This window comes from Lolium perenne, chromosome 7 (genome assembly GCF_019359855.2).
Source record: "Lolium perenne isolate Kyuss_39 chromosome 7, Kyuss_2.0, whole genome shotgun sequence".
NCBI classification, from domain to species: domain Eukaryota; kingdom Viridiplantae; phylum Streptophyta; class Magnoliopsida; order Poales; family Poaceae; genus Lolium; species Lolium perenne.
In genome coordinates this window covers 102,787,819-102,805,101 of record NC_067250.2, presented here as the reverse complement: position 1 = coordinate 102,805,101, position 17,283 = coordinate 102,787,819, and the positions used below count along the sequence as shown (strand labels likewise).

General features: G+C 40.6%; 2 long non-coding RNA genes across 19 annotated transcripts; both read right to left on the bottom strand.

Annotated features, from left to right (window-relative positions):
- Positions 1 to 8,520: 8,520 nt before the first annotated feature.
- Positions 8,521 to 9,743, bottom strand: LOC139833057 (uncharacterized). Its single transcript, XR_011748129.1, has 2 exons — positions 9,393 to 9,743; positions 8,521 to 8,875 (listed from the first exon to the last, which is right to left on the bottom strand). It is a non-coding gene; the product is annotated as an uncharacterized lncRNA (long non-coding RNA).
- Positions 9,744 to 10,464: 721 nt separating this feature from the next.
- Positions 10,465 to 17,068, bottom strand: LOC127316432 (uncharacterized). Of its 18 annotated transcripts, none has more exons than XR_007860402.2 (9): positions 16,167 to 17,068; positions 15,738 to 15,830; positions 14,147 to 15,639; positions 13,008 to 13,256; positions 12,252 to 12,332; positions 11,752 to 12,047; positions 11,326 to 11,461; positions 10,633 to 10,720; positions 10,465 to 10,540 (listed from the first exon to the last, which is right to left on the bottom strand). It is a non-coding gene; the product is annotated as an uncharacterized lncRNA (long non-coding RNA). The 18 variants fall into 18 exon arrangements; XR_011747913.1 differs by having other exon boundaries at positions 11,326 to 11,823; positions 11,946 to 12,047; XR_011747905.1 differs by having other exon boundaries at positions 11,326 to 12,047; positions 13,008 to 13,072; positions 13,155 to 13,256.
- Positions 17,069 to 17,283: the final 215 nt, after the last annotated feature.

The window sequence follows — 17,283 nt, the reverse complement described above, 5'->3', positions numbered from 1 at the left end:
GGGGTTACGCCGAGGCTGCCTCCGTTAAGTGTGGAATGATGTTAAAATGAGGTGAATGTACGGCCCAAGCCCTGTGCAGTTCCCGGGTTAACTGCGGTTCTCACCGGGAGGCCAAGCTCATGGGGAGAGGTGCTCATACTAGCATATATAAGTGCAAGGTTATGGTTGATGATCCGCGTACTGTGTTACGATGATTCGGGGTTATCCTCGACGGATGAAATCAAAAGTTGTGGCACAAGAGTACAACCTCTGCAGAGTGTTAAACCTATTCGAATAGCCGTGTCCATGGTTACGGACGATTGGAAAGGCCATACTATCTCCGTTATCATAAGTTTGATCTTAAAAAGGAATGATGAATTGAAAGGTGTTATTGAGGTGAATCAATATGAGTTGTGGGAATGACACTAATGTTCCCATTTGAGTTAGTCTAGCACATGATAAGGCTTTACTAAATGTTTATCAAACTAAAACTTGGCTTTATGCAAATAAACCTAGAGCTTAGCATCCATTACTACACTTAATAAGTAATTATTGTAGAGTTAGTTTGCGAGTACTTTAAAAGTACTCATGGCTTTGCCCTGGCTATTCAAATGCCAGACTATGAAGGAGAGCACCAGTATCAGGATGACGGACAGCACGACGTCTACGATAACTAGGATCGTCTTCTAACGTCAAGCGTTGCCTGTGGAATAGATAGTCCACTACTACTTCGCTTCCGCTACTATTTGTGATGTTGAACAATATATTCGTGTAATATTGGATCATGTGATCTATGGTTGTAATACAATATGTGTTGTAATAAATAATGACTATATGCTACTTACTATTATGTCTCGCAAAAACATTATTCCTGGGATTGCGATGTACGGCATAATAGGCATCTGGACTTAAAAATCTGGGTGTTCACACCGCCCCCCTCCCCTTGGCCCCTCATTATATAGGTGGAAGCCCCAAGTGTTGGACTACAAGTCTCCAAATAAGACCAGAACCCAAAACCTTCCATATGATAGGGAAACCTACCCAAGGTGGGAATCCCACTTGGGGTGGGATTCCCCCCTTCCATATGGGGGGGTGGCCGGCCCCCATAGGGGGAGTCCACTTGGGACTCCTCCCCCACTAGGGTTGGCCGGCCATGGAGGTGGAGTCCCTCCGGGACTCCACCTTCCTTGGTGGTTTCTTCCGGACTTTTCTAGAACCTTCTAGAACCTTCCGCATCATTTTAAATCACATAAAATGACATCCTATATATGAATCTTATTCTCCGGACCATTCCGGAACTCCTCGTGATGTCCGGGATCTCATCCGGGACTCCGAACAAATATTCGAACTCCATTCCATATTTCAAGTACTACCATTTCAACATCCAACTTTAAGTGTGTCACCCTACGGTTCGCGAACTATGCGGACATGGTTGAGTACTCACTCCGACCAATAACCAATAGCGGGATCTGGAGATCCATAATGGCTCCCACATATTCAACGATGACTTTAGTGATCGAATGAACCATTCACATACAATACCAATTCCCTTTGTCACGCGATATTTTACTTGTCCGAGGTTTGATCTTCGGTATCACTCTATACCTTGTTCAACCTCGTCTCCTGAAAAGTACTCTTTACTCGTACCGTGGTATGTGGTCTCTTATGAACTTATTCATATGCTTGCAAGACATTAGACGACATTCCACCGAGAGGGCCCAGAGTATATCTATCCGTCATCGGGATGGACAAATCCCACTGTTGATCCGTATGCCTCAACTCATACTTTCCGGATACTTAATCCCACCTTTATAACCACCCATTTACGCAGTGGCGTTTGGTGTAATCAAAGTACCTTTCCGGTATAAGTGATTTACATGATCTCATGGTCCTAAGGACTAGGTAACTATGTATCGAAAGCTTATAGCAAATAACTTAATGACGAGATCTTATGCTACGCTTAATTGGGTGTGTCCATTACATCATTCATACAATGATATAACCTTGTTAATAATAACATCCAATGTTCATGATTATGAAACTAATCATCCATTAATGAACAAGCTAGTTAAGAGGCATACTAGGGACTTCTTGTTTGTCTACATATCACACATGTACTAATGTTTCGGTTAATACAATTATAGCATGATATATAAACATTTATCATAAACATAAAGATATAAATAATAACCACTTTATTTTTGCCTCTAGGGCATATCTCCTTCACCATTCACATACGATACCAATTCCCTTTGTCACGCGGATATTTTACTTGTCCGAGGTTTGATCATCGGTATCACTCTATACCTTGTTCAACCTCGTCTCCTGACAAGTACTCTTTACTCGTACCGTAGAATGTGGTCTCTTATGAACTTATTCATATGCTTGCAAGACATTAGACGACATTCCACCGAGAGGGCCCAGAGTATATCTATCCGTCATCGGGATGGACAAATCCCACTGTTGATCCATATGCCTCAACTCATACTTTCCGGATACTTAATCCCACCTTTATAACCACCCATTTACGCAGTGGCGTTTGATGTAATCAAAGTACCTTTCCGGTATAAGTGATTTACATGATCTCATGGTCATAAGGACTAGGTAACTATGTATCGAAAGCTTATAGAAAATAACTTAATGACGTGATCTTATGCTACGCTTAATTGGGTGTGTCCATTACATCAATCATACAATGATATAACCTTGTTATTAATAACATCCAATGTTCGTGATTATGAAACTAATCATCCATTAATCAACAAGCTAGTTAAGAGGCATTCTAGGGACTCTTTGTTGTTTACATATCACACATGTATCAATATTTCGGTTAATACAATTATAGCATGGTATATAAACATTTATCATAAACATAAAGATATATAATAACCACTTTTATTATTGCCTCTTGGGCATATCTCCAACAGTCTCCCACTTGCACTAGAGTCAATAATCTAGATTACATTGTAAGGTACCTAACACCCATGGCATTCTGGTGTTGGTCATGCTTTGCCCTAGGGAGAGCTTTAGTCAACGGATCTGCTACATTAAGATCAGTGTGTACTTTGCAAATCTTTACTTCTCCATCTTCGATGTACTCGCGAATCGAGTGATAACGCAGCTTCATATGCTTCAGCCCCTTGTGTGACCTTGGTTCTTGTGCATTGGCGATGGCACCCATGTTGTCACAGTAGATGACTAGTGGGTCCAATGCACTAGGAACCACACCGAGCTCTACAATGAACCTCTTCATCCATACCGCTTCTGATGAAGCCGCTATGTACTCTGATTCTGTTGAAGACTTCGCCACCGTGCACTGCTTCGAGCTTGCCCAGCTTACTGCAGCACCATTCAATATAAACACGTACCCAGACTGTGACTTAGAGTCATGATAACCCACAAGTATAGGGGATCGCGTGTAGCCTTTTCGATAAGTAAGAGTATCGAACCCAACGAGGAGCTAAAGGTAGGATAAACATTCTCTCAAGTTCTATCAACCACTGATACAACTCTACGCACACTAAGCGTTTGCAATATCTAGAAAATAAAACTAGAGCGATAACAGGTATGAGAGGTGACTTTGCAGAACAATAAAATACACAGAATAAATGTTAATGCTGCAGCAATAAAACAAACTAAACTAACAGTACCATGAGTGTGGAAAGGCGGTGGTAATAGTGGTGGCTTTGTCCAAGATCGATTAGTGAAGATCTTGGGTTCAATGTCTTCGATGCAGCTTTCTATGTAGGAGGGGCTAAATATACATGCTCTCCCTCCGGGATTACAAGTACTATATGATTGGATTGCTAGCAAACATCCGTAAATACTAACAAACATTAAGGTTTCCCCAACCATAGCCTTAAGTAAATGGTCCTCTTACTCCCATACATGCAACTATCCGGTTCGCGTCCTTAGGTTTCTGTCACTCCGGCAGAACTTACCCCTTCTAGTATACAAGTACTACCAACCCTATGGTGCTTGATCCATACGCGCGCAAATATAATGGGCACCAAGGACGGTAACATATCAACATACAACTCTAATGAACCAAAGAGAAACAACCAATCAATCAAAGAACAAATAAACTATGGCAACATGACATAGATCATAGGATTATAACTTATAGCATCAAACACCATGTTTACATAGGGCGGTACAGAGGTTTGTGAGAGGATGGACCACTGAATACAATGAGGCGTTGGTGATGGAGATGGCGGTGAAGACGTTGGAGGGCTCAGCGAGGAGCGCCGGGAGGCGGAGGCGTGGGCGGCGGCAGCGGCGGCGCGGGGAACTCCTTCCCCGCCGCCGGCATCATGGGGGACCGCCGCCCCTTAGCCTTCTTCTTCCTTGAGTTGGTGCTGGTGTAGATGAGTGTTTCTCCCTCCTTGGCTGCTGCCAAGGAGGAGGATTTTCGTGACAATGCTTGGGGGCCTCCAAAAATAGGGTTTCCCATCAATATATAGTATTGAAGATGCAATCTAGGCCATGGGATGGATGCCCCTTTGATCCAAGGGCTCTTGGGCACCTCTAGAACCTTCCTAGGACTTCCATTTGTCCTTCATGAGCCTCACAACTCGTGGCTGGGCCGAAATATCCAAGTATGGAAAGAGTTTGTGTCAAATACGTCACCAACTTTCGGAGTCCCGAGACTGCACGAACCTCCGCAGTAATTCTGCTCTGCCGGATGCATCCGTTGTCCGTTCTGGACGAATAAGATGTCCAAATTGTTCGGCTTAAATTCTGTACAACTTTGTAGTTTACGACTTTTCCATTGGACGTCGTTTTGATGGTGTTTCGAAGCGATCTTTGAAAAGTGTTCAGCAGGGACAGATTCCGGGAAATTCCAGATTTCATCATAGTGAGCTATTTCCTTCCATATTTGCCTATTTCCTGCACAACAAAGTTGAAACCAAGAACTTGTGCACTTTTGCAACTATTAATAGGTTGGTCCCTTAATATAGTAATTGGTGTAAAACAAGCATGGAACATCAAAAATTATAGATACGTTTGCGACGTATCAACATCCCCAAGCTTAACTCCTGCTCGTCCTCGAGTAGGTAAGTGATAAAAAGAATAATTTTTGAGGTGACATGCACCTTCAAAGTTCAAAGGATGACTAGATACAAATAATTTAAGAACAATTAATAACACATTCATGATTCAACCAATAATAATTTTGGGACCATGGACATAGAACTAAGAATGACAACTATGCTCTCATAAGACGGTGCATATAACTTAGAAGATGAAGACTCAACATAAAAGTAAAAGAATGGCCCTTCGCAGAGGGAAGCAGAGATTAAACATGTGCTAGATCTTTTTATTTTGAAAACATAAAGATGTAAAATTTTAAGAGAGGCAATTGTGTCAACGGTAGCAATAAGTAATATAGGTTATGTATAAAACTTCCTATAAGTTGCAAGCCTCATGCATCGAATACTAATAGTGCCCGCACCTTGTCCTAATTAGCTCGGATTTCCATGGATTATCATCGCATTACATATGTTTCAACCAAGTTTCACAAAGGGGTACCTCCATGGCACCTGTACAAAGCTCTAAGGAGAAAGTTCGCATTGGATTTCTCGTTTTTGATTATTCTCAACTTAGACATCCATACCGGGACAACATGGACAACAGACAAATGGACTGCTCTTTAAGCTTAAAGCTTTTGGCAACATAAAATTCTCATAAGAGATTTTTGAGGTTTTAATGTCCATGCTGAAACTTCCACCATGTAAACATGGCTTTGGTTAGCGGCCCAATGTTCTTCTCTAACAATATGCATACTCTAACATTTTATCATGGTTATCTCCTTTACTTCAGACAAGACGGACATGCATAGTAACTCACATGATATTTATCAAAAATATGATGATGGTGTCCCCATGCCAGCATGGTTGCCACGCAACAATCAGCTTATAAGAACTAAGATACATAAGTGACATATTCCTCACCATAATATTTTTTTAGGCTACTTTTCCATGAGCTATGTATTGTAAAAACAAGGAATTATTTTGAAGGTTTTAAAGGTAGCACATGTAAATTTACTTGGAGTGGCGGTGAAATACCACATATAGGTAGGTATGGTGGACACTTTTGGCATATTTTGGTTTTTGGTGGTTGGATGCCCGAGCAGAGATCATACTCAGTACAGAATGAAGGCTAGCAAAAAAGAAAGATAGCGACCAACTAAGAGAGCAATAATGGTCATAATCATGCATAGCGACAAAACTTATTAATGAAAGCATATGGTGATATTAAAAGTCTAAACTAAATGATCAATTCAACCCAATTGAAACATCAGAGGAGATCTTCCATTTGCATCACTATTAATATGAATTTTTTTTACTCGTATCCAACACCAATCAACTTATTTGAAACAACTCTTATTTATAATATTCACTAAAGATCAGAGAGATAATCATATATAACTGAAGCATACTAACAAGCTCTGAAAAAAATAGGAGTGAAAAACCAGAGCTAAACGCAGTACTAGCAAAAATAAAGACGCTCCAAGAATAACACATAGTATATGAAGCAATAAAAATATAGTAAACAGAAACAGGACCTGATATTTTTATTGATGAAGAAGGGGATGCGGCATCCCCAAGCTTTGACGCCTGTACTTCTTGAATATATCTTGGGGTGACATGGGCATCCCCAAGATTGAGCTTTTGTCCATTCTTCATCTCATCTCATCATTCTTCTTTCCTACACCTTAAAACTTCCTTCATACAAAACTCATCACAAATCTCATTAGCAGCGTTAGTGCAATGATAATATTAATCAAATCTACAAAGTTCAGTATGACATATGAAAAGCATTTTAATAAGCATTAGCTACTGTAGCACAACTTCAATAAGGTTCTTTGATCAATAGAACTCAAAAAGGTGGGCAAAAAGATGCAAATGCAAAACAGTGCAAGAATCTGTCAAAACAGAACAATTCGTAAAAATTATTTTTTGAAAAATAGTTACGCTGCGTAACTCGAAAAACTCTGAACTAATGAAAGTTAGATAAAAACCTGGGGAAGATGCTCGTAAATTGGCAGCTCAAACTTACGTTCTGGTGATTTTTGGCGATGTTTCTCTTGACGAACCAGAAACAGTAAAGATTGCAAATCTCCCAAATACCACTTTCTTACCATTAGAGGCAATTTTTTGCACAAAAACAAAACAAACATGATAAGGAGAGGTCATTACAGTAGTAATGACTTCCAAGACTCAACAAAGCAGTAAATAACAGAAATATAAACATATTGGGTTGTCTCCCATAAAGCTCTTTCTTTATAGCCAGTTAAGATGGGCATGATTATTTGATGGAGCTCTCAAACCCCCTTTTTTTGTTGTTGTTTTCCAATTATAAGTGAAAATGAAAAAGAAACAAGAACCTAATAAAAGTAAATAGGATAAAACCAAAGATAATAAAAGCAACTATATACAATGCTTAAATGTGGATGGGTAATATTGAGTTTAAAGGAGACAACCTCATGTTGGTTGATGGATAGGGGGATGCCTTGGGCATCCCCAATCTTAGATATTTGCATCTTGTTGAATATTCTCTTGGGATCCATCTACACATCCCCAAGCTTGAGCTCTTGCATCCTCTTGCTCATCTCATATCACCATATTGATTGGAACTTAAAAACTACATCCACATAAAGCTTCACAAAACTCATTAGTAGGTTAGTACTCATTAAATAAAATCCACAAGTGTTCAAGTATCCCTAATTTCTATAAAATCTATCAAATATTTAGCCACTGTAATACTGAGGTTTCTTATTATTTCAATCGTACATCGAAAACGAAGGAAACTTTTGAATCCTAAGTACAATATTTAAACAAATAGAATAGAAATCTGTCAAAACTGAACACTCTGTAAAGATGTCACTCAATGAGATAGTTACGTAGCTAAAATCTAAAAACTCATGATTAATGAAAGACAGATCATAACCTCGGGTCTATGCACAAAAAATTTCAGATCAAAATGCCATACCGAGATTTTTCACGAATTTTTGCAGCACAGCACAGGAAATCTGTATCAACAGAATCAGTCCGTAAAGTTTAAATTATTAGATCTGTCTACGTACCTCAAATCAGAAAAGTCAGAACTAACGAAGTTAGATAGCAAGCACTACTATGCACTCAAGAAATTTCAGATCAAGATCACGTTCTGGTGATTTTTAAAATTTTCTACAGTGGAGCACATGAAATCTGTTTTCTAGGCAGCATAGTGACAAACTTGCATAACAAACCAGGGGTTATCTATACACTAGATGACCCGTTGCGCTATCGCGCAAATGGCATAATCAAATTAGAATTTAAACCATAAGTTTTAGCTTATTTTGGTATTAAGAATTACCTCAAAATTTAACTGCTTTAGTATCTTGCACACATCGGTGCTGCAGTAAGATATGATAATTTAGTATGATTTCACACCATTGTTTGCAGTTCTTATGCTTATGTATAAGCTCCGGCGGCAAATTATGGTTATTGTATCGAAAGAGAGAGCATGGTTAAAGAAACATAAAAGGATAATTACTAATTCCAAGAAGAATGTTTATGCTTATTGTGAGTGGCAAAATAGAAAAAGTTTGGTTCGAGATTTTGAGCCTCTTAACTGATACCACTGCTACCACGGAACGAGAAACTATTGCAAATGTTTGCCCCGCGTAAACAATTTATTGGCTGATACCGTCTATCCCATCACAATTTGCGTTAACGGTACAATTTCTTCCTCTTAACCTATCTCTTAACCTATCTCTCTAACTCTTCGCCTTGATCTGCTACAGCTCCCTTCATCGACTCCACTCCATGTAATCCGCTGACCAAGTACTCCGTCGTGGCCATCCACGCCATCAGCCATCCACTGCTCGCCCCAAGATTTACCTAACAAACTTGATAGAGGACAAAGCCAATTAAACATTTCAGAAACCTAAGAGAATATATTTTCATTTCAGAATCCTAACACTATACATTTAGAGAAATAGTCGGAAATCTTTAAGATCTCAGCTGGAAGATAAGCTAATTTCTTGAGTACTTTCAAGCATAGAAACTTTTTCTTTGGTAAACATGTTAACAAGAAACTTAATAATATACATCTGAAGCACCACATTTAACCAGAGTGTATGCCTTCTTTCTTCAAAAACATCCTATTCCAAATGTTTATCCTACAAAATTCTAAAAATTACAAACTATGACTTGCACGCCAGCCCATGAACCGACTACTTCACTTGAAGGAATATGAAACCCCTCTTAACAGCTTTAAACACAACGACGTGCACAACTATCACATATAGGCCTACAGAGTAACCACTACTTTCTCAAAAGTTTGTTCAGATTTTGGTATAAGTTAAACCAAGAAATACGACTAAAATTTGGGAATACTCTTGGTTGATTGCAGCAAGCACTCACCATGGTAAAAAGTTCCATTGCAGCCTCCTGCTTCAGATTGTGTTTCTATCTATAAATCCAATACACCTCCTGTAAGAAATTCATCAAGAACTTCATGAGGAAAAAACATAGATAAATATATAGCTCAATAACTCCATAAATTGATCAAATACAGGGATCTTAATCAAAATTCTGTACATACATATAGATCAAATAAAATAAGAAAATTGTTAAAGTTACAAAGAGGGTTAAGATAAGAATGGAGAGGATCCATGTCCTCAATAACTCCTTCGTTTTGTCCCGTAGAGCCATTGCTTCCCTCGGTGAAGATGGAAGGCTTAATACATCAACATAGATTCTATACACTCTCAAAGCCACTGGATACGGGAAGAACTTGGTGTATTAGAACCAGATCATTTTAGTTAATTATTGGACGGTAGAATGGCATCATAAGCAACAATAGAGAACCTGAGTAGGAGCCATACCTTTGGAGAGCTTAAAATCGAGCCAACGGGGCTAAGAAGACCAGCTGCTTTTTCCAAATGATTGGATTCACAATCTTCAATCCATGGTTTTAAAGGCGGCCGGGTGTCCCAAGGCTGGGAGGCGCCTCAACGCCCTAGGCGCTCAAGGCGGGTTGCAAGGCGACACCTGCGAGAGGGCTGCGCCAGGGGTAGGAGTCGCCAGAAGCTTGAGAGGAGCTCCCTCCTCTCTCTTCTCTCCCAACCTGATTCCCCTGGTCTGTTCCCCTCTCTCTTCCCTCTCTTTCCCTTGTCCCTGGCACCAATTTCCCTCCCTGCTCCCTCCTCTCTCTTCTCTCCCGCCCCCAATTTCCCTCCCAGCCCGCCAATTTCTCTCTCAATCAGTCGATTATTGTGAGTAATTGGTTCCTCCCTGTCTTCTCTCTCTATTTCCCTCAATTACCGCGGCCAATTTCTCCAATTCCTGCTCCAATTTTGGATTCCCACTCGGGCTGCTCCGTTTCCCGCTCGACCAGGCCATGGCGTCCAAAATCGCCCAGAGCGAGGCCTTCCTTGCCTAAGCGACGACACGGACGCCTAGGCGGTTCAATTGGGACGCCTTCGACAACAGTCAAGGCGAGCATGACACCTTGACCGCCTAGGCGACGCCTTTAAAACCATGCTTCAATCTATATGCAGCCAAAAGTGCTTCAACCAAAAAATGAAGACATGAACAATCAGGGCAAACAATATCGATGTGTTCTATAGGATATCTCTAGCATTAAGCATATAGGCTGTACCTTTTGGTAGGCCTCTTAGCCATGTATGCATTCTGTTATAAATTTAGCTTGTAATTGTTGGCTGAAGATTCGAAAATACACCAATAATCTGCAAGCTTGTCACATTGCAGCTATCTGTGTAAGCTGATGTTACTTTACAAACATATATTGATTGGGATAATTTCAAAGCTATTATGTCCTATCTTAAGTAACAACATTACTAACACTGAGGCTCTGGTTCCCAATCAACAAACTGCAGCCACCCGCATAAGCTACTACTAATTCACAAACCTATAGCACTTGGGTTAATTTCTAAAGTTGATATGTTCCAAAAAACACACTCTATCAGTAAATTTTAATTCACACACTTATTTTGGTAAAATTTCTTTGTGCATAGTTTCCTTCCTTCCGTTAGGATCTTCATTATGCTTCACTAAGCTCATTATTTTGGATATGTCATAAATCATACATTGTTTCTTTTCACAGTGAACCAACAAAGGACCACCCCAGTAGCTAAGAAACCTTTAAGTGGGACAAGATAATATTCAATAAAAGGTCATACAGAAACCAATCATCCCACTACTTTACCAAACTATGTGGTATTTCACCATTAAATAGCTGCTTGCAGAAAGATCATAGGAGCGGTAACAATTGTAAAAATTGCACAAAATAGATAGTTCATATAATATAGTAAATTCCACCGAGTACAGATACCTGAGCAAGCTGACAGAAAATTAATACCAGCAAGAGAGGGAATTTCCAATGAACATGGGAACCAGGGGAAGCTAAATGATCCGAAGCCCATGGATCCCATTTGCTTCCAAGATCACTATACCACCCTTTTGTACACCTGATGCCAAAAGCAGAAAAGTGCTATTTAACGTGCTCAGCACGAATCTCGACACCACTGCGGCTAGGATCAATTTGATGGCACGTCATGTATAAAGTGGCACCTAATAGATAGGTGTGTAAAATGGATTTTTCCACTTCATAGCTGATCGTCTCTCATCCTCTCGCAAAAAGGTTGAAAAGAATGAATATATTCCTTATAGCAGATAAAAATATGAGCAAAAATATGAGCAGAACATGTGGAGATGTTAGAAGTGAGGACAAGACATTGTGATTAATATAGGAGCTAACCATCGATAGGAGGATTATCTAGAATTGCAGGCTGGAGGACGCCCTCAATAGTTAGCCAGTGAGATACAAATGCTGTGTCGAGAGTTTGGGTAGAGGAGCTTCAGTAATATGTATGCGGCAGACATATGTCCAATTCATTATCAAAATAAAGAAAGTGTAAATTTATCTGATTCATTTATCAATAATATCCTTGCCTCTTTGAAATCGACCTCCCTGTCATCGATATAGAAGAGATCATTATGGCACACAGCTCTTTTAAACCGCAAGGGGTCACCAGAAGCAAATCCGTATACAGGCTGAGTGAAAATGCAAAGCAATAAAGCATATGGCGTCAGCTAGACTGCTTGAAAACTTCTGAACTTGATTCCAGAACAAAATCAAGGGAAAATGTACCAAGATAATTTAACTACAAAAGTCACATATACAAGGCATACTATGTATAGTTATCTACCAACTCTGCATTTTTATCATCCTATTTTTAGTTGTTGGAAGAAACGCACCTTAACATTCCTGAGCACTATCAACATCGTCTGCGCTCAGAACTGTCCTCTTTGCATGCTTCATACACTTGGGGGGGGCTCCTGGAACAATGCACACCACACTTAAATTAATATAACATAATACCAAGGAGTAATGATATATCTTGAACATGCGAGATTTTGAGCTACAATTAAATACAGAGCATGAATATCATATATTTTCAGGAATCCATGGAAACTTCTCGAGTGATGAAATTAGCATTCGTAGACAGGAGGCGAACTACCTAATTCAATATAACGGAACTACCTAATTCAATATAACTATAAACAACTAATTTCCCACTACTGCAATTTGGTCCACCGTCCTCACTCAACCAGATTGTGAGCTACAATTAAATACAGAGCATGAATATCATATATTTTCAGGAATCCATGGAAACTTCTTGAGTGATGAAATTAGCATTTGTAGACAGGAGGCGAGCTACCTAATTCAATATAACCGAACTACCTAATTCAATATAACTATAAACAACTAATTTCCCACTACTGCAATTTAGGAGGAGCTCACATGGTGTTTAGGCAGATAAGAAAAGTAACATTGTTTTGGCAAATAAGCTCAAGTTTAGCATCTCCTAAGCTCCTAGCCACTTTAATTTAAGACAGATTAACTAAAAACAAATGGCATCTTGTACCAAACAAAAGGATAAGGAAAGCAAAACATACAACTGAAATGAGCAGAACTACATCAAGAAAACAAACATGAATGTATTGTTGTACCTCCAATTGAGCACCTGTTACCTTCATAGCATCGAATGGACAATTCCAAGATCATAGGTCGTTCCCTGAAACCCATAATACCAGACACGTGTTCAAATAAATGGGACCTGAAGTTCATATACAAAAACGTCACAAGATTATATGTACCATTCATCATGAAACACTTCGGCACTCACAGAAGCCCAATGGATTGAGAGGCATAGAGTCTATATCCTAAAAAACAGTGATGATAACAATGGCACTTTGCTTCTGCAATGCCATAATTCATGTCTTTGTGTAACAGTCACTTAAAAAAATATGTTACGGAGTACATATAATTACATGAAGTGAAAAGTTAATTAAGATGGTCTCTATGCAACAATGATCACGGGGAAAGAATGTCATTTCAACTAAATTAACAGTGTTGCGTGGCTGCCACAGTAAACATTACCAACTAAATGTAACAAACTCGTAGGGAGCTTTTACAACTGTGTACAGTACCATTCGCATCTGGATAACATTTTACTCAGAAATTCAAACAGAATAAATCAATAGCATGTACTACTGTAACCATTAGTATGGCCATGGCAACTGGCAAGGTACTACTTAAAGCTTATAACTTATACTACGCCATTTCAAATAGAAAAAAAATCAATAGCGTGCACTAAACCATTAGGATGGCCATGGCAAGGTACTACTTAAAGCTTATAACTATAAAATCATCTTAAATATTATAAATTAACAGTATTATAACTATATCGAGGCCCTTTAACAAACATACTCGCCATGAAACTAAACAAATATTTGTCTTAATTGATTTTAGATGCTACACAAAGCAACCAGATTCTATGGGATTACTTTTTATAGCAAGCCCTAGTGTATTAAGATTTTTCTGAACCATGTCGAATGAAATGGGTCACTCCTATCTTCCTTCATTATGGAACTCTTTTTACATGCTTGTTTCAATCTCCGTCTGTATGTTTTAATAAATATAATAGCATATGAACCTCTGCTTATGTTTGTTTCACCAGAGGCATTTACCCTACCATGAATAAGGCCTTGGTGCTGGTTATCCAAAAAGGGAAAGTGCAAGCTAAAGATATTAATGGCAATATATTCCCTGACATAAGCATCGAAGTAAAGAATCATAGGCTACGTACCTAGACACTGACAGTGCCAATCAATCCTTCAGATATCTTTAGCGTACCTTGCAGCGCGGCCAACTGGCGCTGGAAATTTTGGGATAAAAGTTATTAGTATATTGCATTCTAGAGAGACATGGCATTAGCTGTAGACAATAAGCAACATTGTTATGTGCTAGTTCAAATCAGAGAGTATGTATGAACGAATTAAGAACCTGACCAATGTATGAATGAATTAAGAACCTGACCAATGTCTTCCTTACTTCACCTTCTACTGAACAATGGGATGCTGCTCTAGCAGGTAAACCAGTCATCGAAGCGAGTAAAGTAGAAAAAGATAGGAAACCTAATTTCTCGTATACATTCATAAATTCATAAAACTGAACTTCAGTAACTATATATCAAGAATAAGAATAATAATAAAGAGCAAGATAAGAAGTTCTACCAGTACCGAATTGACATGCACAACGCGAGAAAGGGGAATGAATTTTTCATACATGCATTAGAACCGATACATCCTAGAAAAGATGCATCAGCACCAACACTGTGAATCAACAATGCAAACTTTTGAACTGCTCCCGTGTATGCAATTCAATAATCTGAACAGGTACATGGGATGAGAAGGGGGAAATATACCAACACAACACATCAGTTTTGGGACCTCATAGATTTGAAGGGAACACTTCGCTGACAGCGATTAGAATATTAACACGAGCATACTTAATAGTCTTTCTATGCTACCCAACTGCATTGCTGCTGAATAATTTCCTCCGCACATTATAAGGACTCCAAAATGGAAAAAGGAAGTGATTATTGCACAGAAAATAAAAATCTGAACCGAGCCACATGGTCTAAGCAAAGATAAGAGGCATTTTCAGACTATTCTAGCAAGCAATCACTTCCAAGCAAATCATTTAAAGATGACACAAAATGGCTGCAGCTGGCGGTGCCTGGAAACATTATCTGATTTAGTATGAACTCAAACCCGATGATGATACTACACATAAAGAACACCATAATACAGATTCATTGAAGAGTAGGAGATACCTACAGGTTAACATTGAGAAAGCAAATATTGCGAAGATCTTTTAATCCTCCAGTGTAGTACACTCTCTCTGCTTCTGAAAAGAGCTTCCAAAGAATCCATGGTATGACCAAGCTGCTATGAAGTGCTTTTAACACCCAACGATTCATATCCCAAGTCCAAGAGCAACAGCTATAAGTCTATAACCATGTTGGTGTCCTTCCCAGCTGAAAGCTATACAAATTCAACAAGATGTGTCTCAAAGTCTTTTTAGAGAAAATGAACAGCGCTGAGCACAGACCTAACAAAACCCAGCACGACAGCGTCATAGAAGGAGATCCCATGTGGCAGCGATGCCGTTGTCTTCTTTTTCTTCCGGCAGCAGTCCGTCACATTATAAATATCTCTGCTTGGCCGGCAGCTGCTTCATGAGCAGCAATAAAGAATTGGCACAGACGAATTTCATCAAACAGTTCACATGCAGGACCTGAAAGTATGAACAAATCAAACTTTGACGAACAAGAAAGGGGCGTGGGTAGTGAACCAGCAGACATGGCAGATCCGAGAATAGAGGGAGACGCTCACCTTGGCGTCATAGCCATTGGCAAGATCCGTGAGGTCGAGGTGGCACCATGGAAGTGTGGACGGCAAGGAAGCAAGATGCTGAATTTTTGTAGTCTGGTAGAGATAACCAACGTAAACATGGGGTACAAAGAAATGATTCCACAAAGTTGGGGCAAACATAATCTTGAATCTGAAGGGGAAAATTCGCAATTTCAGTCTGACCGAAAATGCAACTCTACATACACGTTGCAGTCTGACGAAGCAAACCATAAAGTTGAGGCAAACATTTCCATTTTGCTGCAAACCCCATGCGTGTTCAATCATGCTTTCAATCGTGCATAAGGGAGATGAGAGGACGAGCGGATGTGGTTGAGGACGGGGAAGAGAGCGAGCGCCTGTAGCGTGCGACTAAAATCGAGCGATATGGCCGGGGAAAAAGAAGATCAGTACCTGGTTGTGGTCGCCGGTCGCCGCTGGCCGCCGGTCGCCGGTTACCGCTGCCCTTTGGTTGAAGATCAGTACCTGGGTGTGTCACGCGGCGCAGTTTGTGCTCGTAAAAGAAAGGAGCGCTGTACCTGGTTGTCAGGGCCCTGCTGGCTGTTACCGCCGGTTGCCGCCGCCGTCGCAAGCACCAGGGAAGGATAGATCTCCCGATCTGTTGCCTCCTCGCCCAAATAACATGGCTGGGCCGTCATCGTCGGGTGCAGAGGCAGGGAAGGATGAGGCGGGGGATCTCGAGCCTCGCCGCCGTCGGTTCATCCAGTCTCCCCGCGCCAGTTCGAGCGGATGTCCCGCACCAAGGACCGCCGCCGCATCCTCCTCTCCTGAGGCAGCCGCTGCCGTTGTGCCCGCATATGCGGCCGGGAGGGTGAGACGGCGCGAGCTCGACCTCTGAGCCAGTCTCCTCGCCTCGCCGCCCGCGCCGCTAGACTCCTCCGGGAAGCCGCCCGCGCCCGCCGCTCACCGTCCACGACCAGCACAGCGGGAGAGAAAGCGAGAGAAGGCGGCGGATTCGGGAGGAGGAGAGGAGCGGGGATTCGGGGAGAAGAGTGGGCACGGGATTGGAGAGGAGAGAGAGGCTCTCAGATGGCTAGGGTTTCACCGTTTTTGGGTTTCTCGCGGACGCGAGCAGGAACGCTCGCAGTCCCAGACGAGTGGCCCCAAGCACGCACGGGCCCAGGCGTCACGAACTCAGAATGAGCAGGGAAGGGTGAGAAAGAAATTACTGAATCTAACGGCTGAGGTAGAAAGTGGGATGTAAAATTCACTGTAGCAGTAGAAACGAGCGACCAGGATTGTTTTGCCCCTCTCAGACCCCCTGGATGGCTGAGTAGTCTTGCAACATTTATAGGAAGAATTCTATTTACAGCGGGATATGTACACTATATACACTATTTACAAGTTTTTAATGAAAAGCTTTCATGTAAAGAATTGTTTTGGTTTCGCAGGCATGAACACAAGTGTTCAAGGTCGACCCCCACTTCATCATTACTCATCTTTCCAATCACTTTTTCTTTTCTGAAAACATTTTTTAATTTTTTTATATAAGAAGTACAACTAATTTTTT